This window comes from Pteropus medius, unplaced genomic scaffold (genome assembly GCF_902729225.1).
Source record: "Pteropus medius unplaced genomic scaffold, Ma_sr-lr_union100, whole genome shotgun sequence".
In the NCBI taxonomy this organism is placed as follows: domain Eukaryota; kingdom Metazoa; phylum Chordata; class Mammalia; order Chiroptera; family Pteropodidae; genus Pteropus; species Pteropus medius.
Genome location: NW_024342469.1, coordinates 7,401,955 through 7,417,660, shown reverse-complemented (window position 1 = coordinate 7,417,660; position 15,706 = coordinate 7,401,955). Strand labels below are relative to the sequence as shown.

General features: G+C 56.0%; 1 pseudogene; it reads right to left on the bottom strand.

The window, feature by feature from the left end:
* Window positions 1-933: 933 nt before the first annotated feature.
* Window positions 934-1,910, bottom strand: LOC120602802 (beta-centractin-like; annotated as a pseudogene).
* Window positions 1,911-15,706: the final 13,796 nt, after the last annotated feature.

The following is a 15,706-nucleotide window of genomic DNA, read 5'->3' as shown; positions in this document are numbered from 1 at the left end:
CCTGGAGGAGGAGGCTCCTGAATTTTCTAATGCCTATGAAAACAACAACAATAACAGTCAACAGTTATAAACAGCATTTACCAAGCACTCACGTTACGCCCTGCCCCCTCCATGCATCATTTCATTTCATCCTCTCAGCACCTTATGGGGCAAGTACCATCACGATTTGCAGATGAAGAAACTGAGGCTGAGAGAGGTCTTAGCACACAGCTGGTGGGACTGACCCCAAAGCCCATGTTCAGGCACTGGTAGTGACTTTGTTGGTCATGGGGGTGTCCAGTGTTCTATGGTTCTATAACAAAGGATCCCAAAATGTAGTGGCTTGAAACAAGAGTGGGCTTTTGTTTCGCTCACAGGTCTGCAAGTGTAGCAGGGCTGAGGCGGGAAGGCACTTGGTTGCTCTAGGTGGCATCAGCTAGGGCAACTCACCTGGGGAGTAGATGACCCATAAGCTTGTCGGGGTGAGAGCTGGGGCCTCTGTTCTTCTCTACGTGGCCTTTCCAGGGGGCTGTGGGGCTTCCTCACAGCGTCGTGGCTGAGTTCCAAGAGCAAACATCCTCAGAGATGGACATGGAGGCTGCGGCTTTCCCGGCCCGGGTCTAAGCTCTGACCCACCATCACGTCCATGTTACTCAAGCATCCACAGAGCCAGATTCAAGAGTAGGGGACATAGACCTGCCCCACCTTCAGTAAGAGGAGTGTCAATTAATTAGGGGGGGTGCAATGTGTTCTAAAAAAGCCCCAAGGCAGGCAACCACTGTCTAGCCCAGAGACCCCCGCCTTGCCCGATTCCAGACCTCCAGCGGGGGTAGCAGATCAGTCCTAGAGCGAGTGATCCTACCCTGCCGCTTCCATTCCCATTTTTTGGTGATGGTGGGGGGCTTGGCCAGAATTATTACTATAATGATTTATAAAAAAGTTTTCTTCGGGCACCTATGTTAAATTATTGAACATATCTTGGAGGGGGAGGTCGGGGTCCTTTGGGGCAAGCCTCTGCACTTCACGGAGTGATCGGTCACGGAGCCTGAGCAGCAACGAGCCGCTCAAAATCACGATGTTGGGGAACAGCGGCCACAGAGGTCCAGGTTGGACTTGTGGGTGGCAAAGGCCAGCACCTTGTGGAACCCCTTGCTCCCGTCCTTTACCAGGTCCTGCCGGAACAGCAGCTTGGGGCCCTGAATCGCGCTGGCCCCACATGGAGTGTACTGTCATCTGGCCAGGGCATACCGCATCTTCTCCGTCTCCAGAGCCTCGTCCTTCTGCAGGTTGATGGACGGGGCAGCAGGCTCTCTCTCTGATGGTTTGGACAACCTCAAACTCAGCTGAGCTGTGAATGTCAAGTCTTCCTGGTGCAGCAGCAGCAGAGTCAGCAGGAGACATCACGGCTGGCAACCTCCACCTATGTGATGGAACGTGGCATGGCAAAGCCCTCGTAGGTGGGGACAGCACGGATGACCCCATCTGCCGAGTCTAAAACCACTCCTGTTGTGCGTTCCTTTGCATACGGGCTGAGCACGGACTTCATGGGGATAAACAGGGCTGGCACGTTGAGGGTCTCAAAGAACCCGCTGCTGCCTTCTCCCGGGTCTTACTCAGGTTGAGCGGGGCTTCCTTTAGAAGCACGGGATCCTCCTCGGAGAAGGTCTGCGGCTGCTGTGGCTGGTCCTTGGAGTAGATGTACTGCCACATGTCATTCCAGTTCCACACCACGTTGTGCTCCATGGGGTGGCACGGGGCCAGCAGCCCCCAGTCTGATGAAGAGGTCCCCCTCCAGGGCTCCAAGCTTCACACACACGTGCTCGGGGCCCAATGAAGTTTGGGAAACAGTATTTGGGAATCTGGTCCCCTGTGAAGCCAGTCTTGATCACCCCTGATCTGTTGTCAACGTCCCCAGGCGGGTCGGCGATATGTCACAGGACTCCACGGCCTGGCTGGACCAGGGGGCACCTGCGAATGAGTGGGTGAGTGCACATCCCCATCTTCTTCCGTGCCACACACAGAGGGGGCCACTGGGTGTGGTTTCAGAGGCCCAGCTAGCCTGGCACCTCGGCTGGGAAGGGGCAGCCTCGTGGGGCAGAGGAGCTGGGTGCCCAGGCTGGGGAGGTGCCTCGCCCTTTGCCAGAGCTCCCTCAAACCCCTAGGGCCCCAGCCCCCAAGTCTTATCTCCTCTGCTTCCTCCTTGCCCACCCCAGGGAGGCAGAGACCCAGGCAGTGTTTGCAAGTGGTCCCCCTTGGGTCCCCCCAGTGAGACCACAGCATAGATGTTCTTTCCAAGGCCCCTCTCCCCGTGTCCTAAATTTTCATGATTCTGGGGTTGGAAGTATCCAACACTATCCAATGCAAACATCCATTTCCATGCTTCCCTCTTCTCAAGGATCTAAGTTTCCAATTCCTTCTGACTCAATTTGACCAAACCAATTGAACTGTGAAGGAGCCGACCCTTTGACCGGGTCATGCTCACTTGAAGGAGTCCAGAGATCAATAAGCGTGTACAAAAGAGAGGTGCCGAGGCGTTCGCTGGGGCACTGTGCATCATCGAGAAAAGTCGGAAACTTCCGCCTGTCTATCGACAGACAGTTCCACCTGTCCGTCAACGCAGGCTCGTTAAACAAGGGATGGGATGGTGGTGACACCACTGACTCTGCTGCCACTAGAAAGGACGAGGTCGGCTGTAGGAGCGACAACCCAGAGCCTTTTCCTAGATACACAAGTGCGGGGGGGAAGCCATCTCCAGAACGTTGCGTGGGCTGTGCGCCCGTTTAAGTGTGGTCGCACGTGGACGGAGAGCAGACAACAGATTGCGCAGGGCCCTGGGATCAGGGTGTGTGGTTTCCCGTGGTGGCTGTAACAAATGACCACAAACTGGGGGACTTGACATTTATTGTCACCATTCTGGAGGCCGAAGTCTGAAATCGGGTTGCCAGCAGGGCCGCACTCCCGCCGAAGGCTCTGGGGGAGGAGCCGTCCTGCCTCTTTTGGCTCCTGCTGAGTCCTGACCGTCCTTGGCTTGTGGCCGGCTTGTCGCTGCCTCTGTCTCTCATCGCTTTTCCTGTGTCTCTGTTTCCATATCTCCCTTTTCCTTCATAAGGACACTCACGCTGGATTTCGGACCCCCCCGATTCCAGTTTGATCGTGTTTTGAGATCCTCACTCTAATTACATCTGCAAAACTTTTATGCCAAACAAAGTCACATTCTGAGGTTCTGGGCAGACCTGAATTTTGAGGGGACACTATTCAACCCTTACAAAGTAAGAAGGCAAACACGCCTTCTAACAATGACAGGGTGCTTATGGAGTTAGGTTTTCCTTGTGTCATCTCATTTCGACTTTTAAAAATTCTAAAGTCACAGAAGACTAGACGTCTTCAAAGACTCCTCGTCTCCCAGGATCAGTATCTCGGGTTTTCTGGGAGCCCAGTCCCCTCAATGGTAAGGTGAGAATGGGCATCATGGGCAAGGCCGATGTTTCTCCCACGCCTGCCCTAGAAGTCGCCTGGGGTCCTCTGACCTCCAGATTACAAGTCTTCCCTTTGACTGGAGATGACCAGCTGACATTCACAGCCCAGCACCTCTCTGGGGTTGTGAGCTGAGCACCCTGAGGCATGGTGGGGACCAAAGGGAGGTTCTGTGTGGCACCAATGACCCACTCACCCATTAGAGGCCTCCCAGCGTCCTGAGCACTCACTGATTCCAACCCCTTGGTTCACAGATGGGGAAACCAAGGCCGAAAGTGAAGAAAGGACTTGGCCAAGGTCACCTCCTGCATTAGGAGCCGCTTGCCCTGTCCTACTACTTCTCAGCAAGAACCCTGTCCCCGGACCTTCCCCACCTCCGCTGGCTACAGCCCCCAGTTTCCACTCAAGATTTATTCTTCCTCGTTTACCCCAGGAGGCAAGCAGAAAAGTGAATGGGTAAGGGAAACTGAGGCTCAGACCGGGCCCATCCTGTCCAGTCAGTGGTGCTGACCAAGGACACAAAGCTCCCAGAATGCCCCGTGGGTTCAAACAGACCCCAAGTAACAGAGGCTGGGCACAGAGGGTGCCCTAGCCACAGACACCTGGAGCACTCAACCGAGACCCCCAGCTCTTGGTAATTAATTAATCATCAGGCTGTTTAAAGATTAACGACAGCAGGTTGGTGGGGGACAGGCTTACCCATGATGGGGGCACGGAGGAGGAGCTCGCCCCTTCCCTGGTGACCCGGTGGGGTTGTGAAGAGGGCTGCCTCTGCCCCATCCAGCCTCCCCTGGTCTCTAAGGAAAGGGGGCCGAACTCACAGTGGGGGGTTGGGAGGCTGGGGTATAAGACGGGGCAAGAAAGTCCTTCCAAGGACAAGGACCAAGGACTTTCCAAGGACCAAGGGCTTGGTCAGACCTCCGTCCATAGGCACACACCCAGGCAATGTGGCTCTGGGTGGGTCATGCCCCCTCTTAGCCTCTGTTCCCTCATCTGCAAACAAGGGCACTGACAGGCTGGTTTGAGATTCTCTGAGATAATGTCTGCCAAGTGGAGGCCATGGGCCTGGAGCTTAGGAGGTGCTCATGACTTCCTCCTAGAGAGACCTGACACCCTAAGTCCTGGCATTGTGTCCCCCCCATGGCAGAATCACTCTCTTCTGAGAGTAACCGTCAAATTCAAGTTTGATTCCAATGTGCAGGGAAGGGAAAGCAGCCCTTTCTCCAGGGCCAGGTGGGGAAGGTGAGTCAGCTTCCTTACCTGGGCTGATTCACACCTGTGCTGAGGCAGGGTTGGGGAGAGACAGACAGGGACGTAGTCCTTCACCGTGGTGCAATCACATCCACAGTCCCCAGCTGGAATAAAGGGGGAACATTCTAGATGAAGCCCCCAGAGGAGGCGATGTGGTCCCTAAGGCTTGGAGAGGGGCCGGGGTGCCCCCTCGCCCAGCACACCAGCAGCGGCACCCCGGCCTCCCTTCCCCACCTCTCCCTGCACCGTTAGGTAACAAAGCCCAACCCTGCCTGCCAGCCCTGCAGGCCGCCTTCCCACCCTCCAAAGGTGCCCAAGGGGTCAGTGAGTGAGGTGCAGGTGACTCATGAGTGGGAAAGGCCCGTGAAGTCATCCAGAGGCCCAGGTCACCTCGGGAGTTTGGGAGCCTGTCTGGTCCCTGGGCTCCCTGGCCAGGGAGTTCCCCAGGAAGGGTCTGTCTGCTCCCCTGGCTGCGGGATGGAGACAGCCCTCCCGATGGATGGAGAACAGCCCTGGCAGCTCCCAGCCCTCCGCTCGCCTGCCGGGGACTGCAGGCCCCTCGCCCGCCCGCCCGCCTCTCCCTTCCTCACAGCCCCTGCCACAGAGGGCAGTGGAAGGGAGCCTGGAACGAGCTGTTGGCCCAGGGCCCGGGGCTTTGCCGGAGCGAGAGAGAGTGGGAACGTGACTGATTATTGTTATTACTTGCTGGGCATTCCACCTGAGCATTCTAAGCTCTTAGTACTGTGACCATCGGGAAAGCTAAAACTCAAGGGTTGCCCAGGACCAAAGGCCCCGGACACGGGGGTAACAGAGACATGGGTTCAAATGTGGGGACTCCCGCTGCCAGGCCTGGCACCCTTCAGAGCACCTCTCTGGGCCTCAGTTTTCTTATCCGTAAAATGGAGGTCATGAAAGCTACCTGGCCAGGGGCACATGTCAGCGTCCGGCAGGAAACAGGCACCAGGGGTCATGGAAGAAGAAATCTTGGGTTAGGGACGGCTCTGAGCTGTGGGCAGGTGGGGTGTGAAGAACCTGGAGAGAGGCATCGAGGTGGGGAGTGGGGGGTGCCTATGACCATCCCCCGAGCTAAGTGGCACAGAGGGGCTGAGGGTCCTGAAAGCCAGCGAGAGGGGAGGCGGGGAGAAGGCCGCAGAGGAGCTGCAGACGAGGACAGGATCTGATAGCTGCAGCCGGACCAAGGAGAAAGCAGAGAGGAATAACCCGCCCCTCCTCCTGCCCTGGCATCTGCCAGTGCCTCGCAGCAGCCGACAGGATAAAAAGAACCAAGAAAGGACCTGAGGGCAGCAAGCAGAAAATAATCTGAATAATAATAAAAATGCCTTTATTCAGCAAATGTTTACTGAGCACAGCCACGAATGGCCAGGCTTTGTGCTGGGCCCAGGGGACAAAGTGGTGACTAAGACAAACCTGTGTCCCTACTTCATAGAGGGGAGAATGAGGCTGAGTGAGGGAGGTGACTGAGCCAGGAGAGACGTTTTAACCCAAGGAAACCCCTATAGGGTGATCAGAGACTGCAGAAGGGGAAACTGAGGCTGGGAGGCAGAGACTTGCCCAAGGTCACCCAGCAAGTCAGTGGCATAGGGAAGCCCCATGCCCACCCCACCCTTCATCATTTTTCCAAGGCCCAGAGAGGTTGTTCAAGCTAGCGGGGTCAGGGACCCGGGAACTCCCAGGCTGCCAGCTCCTCCCTCGGCCTCTGCTCCCTTTGGCCATTCCAGGCTCTCAACCACGTGTGACAGGATGGCTGCGGCCATCAAGGGAGCCCACTGTGGGGCAGTGGGCCATGAGGGGAGCCGCGTGCTCGAATTTCCAGACAAGCCAGCACATTCCTTCTGGGGTGCCACCGTGCCACCCCGTCGCCCCGCCCTGTGCCCCTGAACACAGCGCCCATTGTCTGCCCCAGACACTTTGAGCCGCCAATGCCTCCAGCATCTGATACCGCCCCACACCCATCTCAGGTGGGTCTCCACAAGCTGAAGCACCCCTGTCCTGTTCCCCAGCCCCTAAGGGCAGCTGTGCCATTTATCTTGGAACCAAGCAAGAATCAGAGAGGGGAGGTGACTTGTCCCAAGCCACACAGTCCAAAATCCAAATCCCAGGGCCCTTCAATTAATTACTCTTCCCTAAGAACTCCTCTTCCGACCTCTGCCCCCAAAGGGCCAGGTCTGTGCTGGTCCTTGATGTCCCCTGCCCATGTGTAATATCCCCATTTTACAGCCCAGGAAGCCAATTCAGCGAGGGAAGGAGCTTGCCAAGGCCACCCAGCAAGGAAGCAACTGAGATGAGATCTGGCCCACGCCCTTCAGCTCCTGCAGGAACAGCGGGGCGTGGAGCAGGCGTGGTGGGCGGTGCTGAGAGCATCCAAGGGCAAGTGGCGTCCAAACCACACGTCGCCGGAAGATGGGCACCTTGTCTACAAAGGCAGGCCGGTCTGTCCAAGTCGATTCACTCGTCCATCACTCGCGTACCACAGAAGGGGTACATACCAGGAGCCCACAAGCCAGGTGAGGCACAGCTTGGGGCTGGGGTGTGAGGGAGGACCCTGTTTGAGAGAAAATGATAGACTCAAATTGGGTCAGATAAGTGCTCTATAGGCAATAAAACCGGGGACTAAAGTATCAATGCCCAAATATATCAATTCCCAATATCAACCACTGAAATGACAATTGCCCTTCCAATTGCCCTTCCCTGGTTTCTGTTTTTCCTTGGCACTCACGGTGACCTCTTCTGACCCACTACAGTATTTATCAGGCCATGTTTCCTCATTTCCCTCCTTGGTGTGCTGTCCCTCCCTACGAGGCTCATGGCCTGTCCCCTCAAGTCCTTTGGGGCTCGCCTCCCTGACCCTGTTTGTCCCGACCTCTGATTTATGACATATTTACTTGTTTTTCTTGCCCACCCACCCCCGCCCCACCCCTGCCAGGGCAGAAGTTGTGTGAGAGTTGGGATTTTTACCTCCTGCTGTATGAAGTAGATGAGGGGAGAGAAGAAAGAGAAGAATCTAGACTGATTCAATTTTTTTTAGCTCAACACACCCATAAAACCGGCTCCAAGATCAAGACACAGATCATTTCCCCCTCCCAGAAGCTCCCTCGTGCACCCTGTGGTCAGTCCCCAGCCCCTGCCCCCGGGGAACCATCTTCCCACTCTGTCTGTTCTTCGCCTTCACAGACACGGAGCCACATGTGTGCTCCTTTCATGCCCTGGCTTTTTGTTCTCGGTGTGACATGTGACGGAGGGGTTACAGCTTAAGCAACTAGATGGGTAGTGGTGCCATTTATCGAGCTGCGGACAGCCAGGCTGGAGCAGGTTGCGGGGATCCAGGGTTCTGTTTCGGGCCGTGGGTGGTGAAGCAGGCAGCCGGGCACGGGACTGGGGCTGAAGATGGACGTCAGACAAATCAGCTCGTTGATGACGTTGAAGCCACGAGGGAAGCGGGGTATGCGAATTATCTAAACTATCAGGGGACCATCTCTCGTGGCCACAGATTCAGGGTCACCTGCTCCGGGTCAGGTCTCCTGCCCGCTTTCTGCTGGGAGACACCTAAAGGATGGCTTTGGAAACTGACCCCTATTTCAGGAGAGGAGTTGAGGCACAGCAAGGGAGGGTGACTTGCCCAAGGTCACGCAGCTGGTTAAGGTTGAGCCAGGTCCTCTTGCTCTGGCCTGAGATCCCTGCCCTGCCTTCTGGGTGCACCAGGGCAGCTTGGGGAGACCCAACGCACACCCAAATGAGGATATTGCCCACAGCGAGGGTCTGGGTGAGCTGGGAGGTGTTCGTAGTAGCAGAATAACCCGTGAAGGCTCCCCGTAGGAAGCAGGGTTGGTGCTGGGCCTGAGGAGCCTGGGGCAGGGTAACCCCACCTGAAGTCACTGTCTCCCCAGTAGCTACATCACTGGCAAGCCAGACTGCTTTAGACAGCACAGCTGGAGGACCAGCTGGAGCGGGGGCGGGTGGACGGCTGGAACTACATCACCCATCAGTAGCCAAAGGCCCTGGGAGATGACCGGCTCTCATGTGTTTTGGAAACCAGAGGTGAAGCCATCCGGGCTCCTATCCCCTCTGGTCCAAGTGCCCCACTTTACAGATAGGAAAACAGAGGCCTGGAGAGGACAGTGCCTCTCCCCAAAGTGCCTAGCAAGTGAGGGGCAGATCCAGAAAGAGACCCCGCCCTCCCGTCTCCGAGCACAGTGCTCTGCACTCCAGCGTGTTCCCTGGGACATCGTGCCCGGCCGAGGGCCACCCTCCCCACCACCCCTTTGGGTTATAGGAGAGGCATGAAGAATGGAAGAGAAAAGGGTCTGTGCTGAAGAGGAGCCCAGAGGCCAGGTGGTCCACGCCCCCGGGACTCGTAGTGGGCGAGGGCGACTCAGTCCCCCTCACACAACCCCATCTCCTTGCACTGTCCACCTGCTGCCCACATCCCTGACCCTGAGCTCCCGCAGCCAGTGGGGTGCGGGAGCTGGACCCCTCAGCCGTTACGTTATTAAACGTTCCCGAATTTTGCAAGCCAGCGTTTAAACAGTTATCATTTAAAATTAAACATTTAAATTCGCAAGTAAATAAATATTCAAAACTCATCACTTCCTAACTTTTTACGACATTTTCCATTATCTATGCTCACAAGGTCACTTACGTCCATTGTCTCTGTAGCGTGGAGATGCTATATGATGACCTGTGTCCATCGCCCACTCCGAGCTCAGGAACTTCACATTAGTAGCTTGAAACTGACCATGGTCGGTATCTTTACACGAAAATTGGCAGTTGCTACAAATCAGAGATCTGCCCCCCAAAGAACCAGTTGTTAACCAGCTCTGCCCACATCTAATTCATCGGCAAAGTTCTCCCTCTAAAGCAGTACCAGAATCTGACCACTTGCACCCCCCCCATGGCCACCACCTGGTTCTAGCGTCCATCCTGTCTCGCCTGGACCATTGCAGCTGCCCCCACCCTCCCCGCCAGTTTCTGCCCCGCCACACCCCACAGTCCATTCTCCACCCAGCAGCCAGAAACCCCTTTCTCAATTTTAGCGACCACAGGATGTCAAACAGAATGAGACAAAGTCCCTCTGCACACTTCTGAGCTAATTCCCCACCTCCCCGCCCTTCCCCGCCTCCTCCCTGTTCTCTATTTTATTTCTCCAAGGACCTCTCCAGGGGTTCAGCTCTACTCATACTCCCTTTGGCCTGCATAACTTTGCCCCACCATCATATGTCGCCTCTTTCATCAAGTTATGTCTCCTCCTCAGGCATTTCCTCCAAGAGGCCCTTCCTGACCTGCGAAGCCACCCCCAGCCACTCTCTGCCCCCGGCACCTGTTCGATCGATGTCCTAGCACAGATTTCTCTCTGTATTGACCTCCCAGACCGTGTCTGTGTTTATCATCTGTCCTCGCACAGAACGTAAGCCCCACGTGTTCAGGGTTTCTGCTCCACTCCTGGCTGTATCATCAACACCTTATGCAATGCCCAGCACATAGTAGGTGCTCAATAAGTACTTGAATCAATGAATGAGTCCATAGAAGGGCAGCAAAGGACTCTAAAACTGTCATAGTTTGCACGCATGATGGGATCGAAGACAAGGGCTGGGGGATGTGGTCAGAACTCACCCTCCACCCCTCCTCTGCCCCCACCAGCCTGTCTTGCCTTGGGTGTCCGCAGACTATGGCTCCCTCCCAACCCCCCACTCAGTCCTGACATCCAGCATGTTCCCTGCCCCTTCCCACAGCTCCTCCTTCCCTGGGGGCTTGTTGGGAGCAAGCGGGAAGAATTCCTGGCCTGAAGTCAGGGGAGGTGCCCTGGCAGGCGGGAGGCAGCGCACACACACGCCAGGGACCGCTCCGAATTCCAGCTCCCACGAGCTTGCTGGGAGCATGCCAAGCAGGGCCGGGGAGGGGCAAGGAGCCCCTCCTCACGGAAGCCAGGAGGGCAAGAGGAGCCTGGGGAAGGGCCAGAGGGGCAGAAGAAGCGGTCAGTCAGAGTGGCCACAGTCAGGGCCCTGAAGGCAGCTAAGTCACTGCTTCCAGTGCCCAGATGGGAAGGCTGAGGCCCCCTGGTGTCAAACTCCGAGCTCCTGGTTCTTCCCCAGCCAAGGGTCTGGGATGGCGGGGTGTTGTGGGTGAGAGAAGTAGGAAAGCAGGGTCGACCTGTGCCCAGAGACCGAATGTCTGGGGAAAAGAAGAGGGACGTCTGAGGGTCTGGTTAACATGAGACCCCCCGGAAAGAGGCCTGTTCTGGCAGCAGATCTGGGAGAGGGTCTTGAGGGAGGGGCTTTCCCTGTCCTCGGCAGACTGGGAAAGCCCCTCCCTCGCTGACTGTGTCCGGAGTCCCCACCTGTTCAGTGTGGGGTTGCTCTAGGTGTGCCCAACAGTCTCAGCCACTGTGAGTTCAGTGGGCGACAAAAGGGGAGAGGCGTGTCCCAGGGAGAGAAGAAGGTGGCAGAGCTTGTGGAAGGCTCTCGGCCTGGCCTCTGCTGGGTTCCCCTCCCGGCCTGTCCCCTCCCGGTCCTGGGTCAGGGCCAGGTGCCATGAGCTCAGGCAGCGGCCCCTGCCTAGCTGTCAGCGCTGGGGCTGCCGCCAACGCCCACGCCAGCGCACCTGGCCTGCCGCTGAGCCACCCCGCCACCACCCCGTCCCCAGCTCCTCCTCCCTCCCCCAGCCCCCAAGGTGCGGCCTCGGAATTACAGACAACTGGATCCAAACTTCCAGAACCACAGTGCCAAACTTCCAGAACCACAGTGCCTTTAAACTAGAAAATTCTAGAACCTTGGGTTCTTAGAATCAGACAATGCCAGGACCATCAAATATTAGGACATTTTCTATTTCAGGCCCAAGAACTCTTAGAACCAAATATTTTCAGAAATGCGGCATCTTGCAACCAAAGATCAAAACCAAGGAAATGGATTTGGGGAATTCTGGGAGCAAGGGCTCTTAGAAGCAGAGAATTCTTAGACAACAATCCCTTTGTCCCAAAGGACAGGAGCCCTGCATACTTCCGGGACTGTAGACGTCCAGGAGCAGAACAAGACAGGCCTGGTGGGGGTCCTTCAATGTGGCCCCTGCCTCGAAGCAGTTTCTCTGTGCCTGGAACAGCAAAGTGGGGCGGCAGAGGGGAAGGAAGGGGGCACTCCTGAGGTGAGGGCCTCTCTTCCAGGCCCTGGGCGGCTACCTTTGCCAAGAAAGGAGAAGAGAAAGAAAACCGTTGATGCCACAGGTTTGGGCGGCTGGCATGTGGTCACAGAGGTTGGCAGGGTCCCCACCATCCCCCACCACCCCCCTGCTGCAGGAGCTTGGAATTTCTCCTGGCAGGAAGGACCCACCCTCCTATGAATGGAAATAATCCTTGGCATCTGACCCCTGAGGTGTGCAAGGTCTTTGACAATCAAGCATTATTTTCCTCCCTGCCTCACCCTCAGCCCAGTGCAGAGGGGAAACCGAGGCAGGAGGGGTCTCTGTCTAAACCAAGAACCCGATTCTGCCCCTGGCAAATTCCTGTGATTCCCAGCCCTGACCACAGAATGTCAGAGCTGAGAGAGCCACAGGGGAGGGGTCTGTCTGGGTCAGCGAAGACCAGAGAGGGCAGCGGTTTGCCCAAAGTCACACAGCATATTTCAACATACCATACTTTTTACCTCCACTAACATTCATTTCCAGGGCCTCCTCTTCCAGGAAGTCTTCATGGATTACTGCCTCATCCCTGGGCCCCTTAGCCCCTGAAGACTTTACTATGGACTTTACTATGGACTTTACTATGAAGACTTTACTCCAGAGCCCACATCCACCATGCAGTGTGCTCTAACTACTCAGACCTTGTTCTCTAAGTATTTTATGCAAAATGTCTCATCTTCCCTAGCCCACATTATTATGGTGTCTCCCCATCAGCCTGGAACTAGAAGCCTTGGGCCGAAGCCTCCACGCCCCTGCTCACACACCTCGCATGGCTCCCCACTGCCCAGGACAAAGTCCAACATGGTCTGGAACTCCATGGGGATGACCCTGAGGCTGCACTCCAGCCTCACCCCTGGGTCCCACAGGGCACGGGTCTCACCCAGCCTCTTGCAGCCCCTGCCAGGCCACCTCTCTTCCTCACAGCCTCACTCCCTGCAGCCCCTTTCCCTCCGCCCTCCCCTCTGGCCAGAGCATCCTCATTCCTGAGGCCTCAGCTGCTGTTACCTGCCAAATCCCCGTGCCTCCTCTGGACCACACTGGGCTTCTCCCCTGCAACCCCCGCAGGTGGTGGCCTCTGCCTGGGTGCCCACTCCCTGAGGCTGGGCTGCGTCTCACTCACACTGGACCTTGGACCAGAGCACCCGCTGCTGGTCCCAGCCCCTCTCACATGCCTTCACTCTTCAAATCCTGGCAACACGACAGAAAGTGGGTTCTTGTCTGATCGTCCCCGTTTTTCAGATTATGAGACTGAGGTACATTGTGACTAAATTGCTTCCTCAGAGTTACACAGTCGGTCAATGGCAGAGCTGGGATCGAGTCCCTAAAAGTCTAGCTCCAGAGCCCACATCCTGACCAACGTTAGGTCATACTGTCCAGCGAAAGGAAGACAGAAGCACGGAACCCTCACAGCCTTGGGGAGTCTGGGGGCTCCCGGAAGAGAGAGACCCCATAGCTCAAGCCCCTGAGGCCCCGAGAGAGCATATCCCTTCTTCGGGAGCCCTTCCCCACAGAGAGACACAGACGCAGAGACACAGACGCACGCCCTCGGCCTCGGGGCCGGCCGGCTGCCGGAAGCACTCCGCTGCCCAAGCCTTTTTCACTTCAGCTTTTCCTAAATTTGCTTTGAGGAAGTCGCTGTCGCCTTGGTGTTCTCCTCGTCTCTCACGCGCTCCAGACCACATCCCTTCCCGCCCCAACTTCTCTGGAAGCCTGAAGAAAGGTGACCCAAAACAGAGTGGGAAAGGGACAGTACACGTGAGGAATAAGGTCGTTCTACACTTGGTAGTAGGTGATGGTGCGTGAGAAAGAGGCAAGGTGAGCCCAGCGGGGCGTCGGGAGGGCTGGGGGAGCGGGGTGCGCTTCTAACCAGGGCAGCGAGGACAGGCCTCGCTGAGAAAGCGGCATCTCTGCCGATTTCCAGAGGAGGGACATCCCAGGAAAGGGGAGAGCCAGCGCAAAGGCCCCGAGGCGGGGGTGAGCCTGCCCTGTGAGAGGAACAGAGAGAAGAGGAGGCCAGTGTGGCCATGGACGAGCGAGGGAAGTGAGGGGCGGTGCCCGGCCCGCTGTGCTGTGCTGACTCGGGGCCTTTAACTCTGCCTCCGGTGGGGGCCCTGCAGGCTTCGGAGTGGAGGAAGAATGCATTTTTTTTATCATTGTGGTAAAATGCACATAATATAAAATTTACCGTCTTGATCACTGTTAAGTGTACCTTTTAGTGGTATTAAATACATACCCCTCCTTACAACTCTTTTCCTCTTGTAAAATGGGAAAACTCAGTTTGGAGGAATGCAATCTGACTTAAGTTTGAACAAGATCGCTCTGGCTGCTGGGTGAAGACTAGACATGAGTGTGCAGAAGGCCAGGGAGTGGGGGACACTAGCCCAAAGGCAAGACCCCCCAGGTTCCACCTTGACGATCTGCGTGACGTTGGGAAAAATCACTTCATTCATTCTTACGTTTATTTGTTTATTCATGCCTTCGGTCAACTGGTCTTTCGACCGAAAGTTATTGAACACCTACTATGTGCTTGGCACTGTGCTGGGTTCCGGGGGCACAAGAATACCAGAACAGACACAGCCCCCGGCTGGAAAGAGACACAGAGCCAAAAGCAGCACAAATGATAATGCAGTGACAGTCTTGGTGTGGGTGGCGAGGGAGAAGCAGAGAGAGCAGGAAGAGTGAATATCAGAGGACTCTGATGCCGGTGGGATCGAGGGAGGCTTCCAGGAGGAGATGACATTGGAGCCAAGGCCAAAAGCAAGCTGGGGTTACCCAACACAGAAAAAAAGGAAAAGCGTTCCAGGCAGAGGAACAGCCTATGCAGAAACGCTCCGCTTCCCGCTTCTGTGAAAGGCTTCCTGTCCTTCACTCTCCCAGGTAAAGGGGCTCAGAGGAGCTTGCGAGTCAAGCCCAGATTCATCCTGTAAAATGGGGGTCCTCTTAGTGCCTGCCTCCCCTGGATGAGGAGTAAATGAGCCAATGCAGGGCAAACGCTGGGTGTGGTGCCTGGCGCATGATGCATGAGGTCAACTTCGCCACCCCCACCCACCGCATCCTGGTCTGGAGAAGTAGGGCCCTTTATGAAGGGGTGCACTGGAGGGTCTCAGGGAAGACCTCTCACAACCTACCCCTCAATCCTCTCAGCTTGCTCCCCTCTGTACCTGAAATCTCTCTACTACAAACTCATTCTTCTGAATCGTGCTTTCCCACTCTTCCAGAACCACCATTCCTAATCAGGTTAGCGTCGGGCAGGGTATTACTCAGCTTTCACGGCTCGGCTCAAGCCTTCCTCTTTCAGGAAGCCTTCCCTGATTGCTGCAGCACATAGAGCTCTATCTCTGTGTCTCCCCTACCTCCTGACTTTGCACTGGCCTTTGGCTTTCAGAGTCCTAACCTCAGAGCTGAAAGGTCCCTAGAAATTTTCCAATTCAGCCCTCCCTGAGTCCCCATGCTTCAGATGAGAAAACTGAGGCCCATGCACTGAGTGCTCAGGGCAGCTGGGATGGGGGCCAGGCCACCCCGAGGCCAAGCCCGGTCACTGTCCAGTACGCCACCCAGTGAGGGCAGATCAGATCGCCACTGGCATTCACACATACAAAGGAAAGGCACAGGCATCTGTCGTGCCCCAGGATTTCTCTTGAAATTTCTCATTCGCTGGGAGGTTCCTGTGCAGCTAGGGGTCCTTCGTCCACCTGCTGAATGGAACCCCAGGCCAAGGAGACCTCTCTTTCCTTTAATGATGCTCAGGTCACTGGACCTCTACATCGTGTCCAGGTTTGTGCTATTGATCAGGTTTTTAAAGATAAAAGCAAAGCTT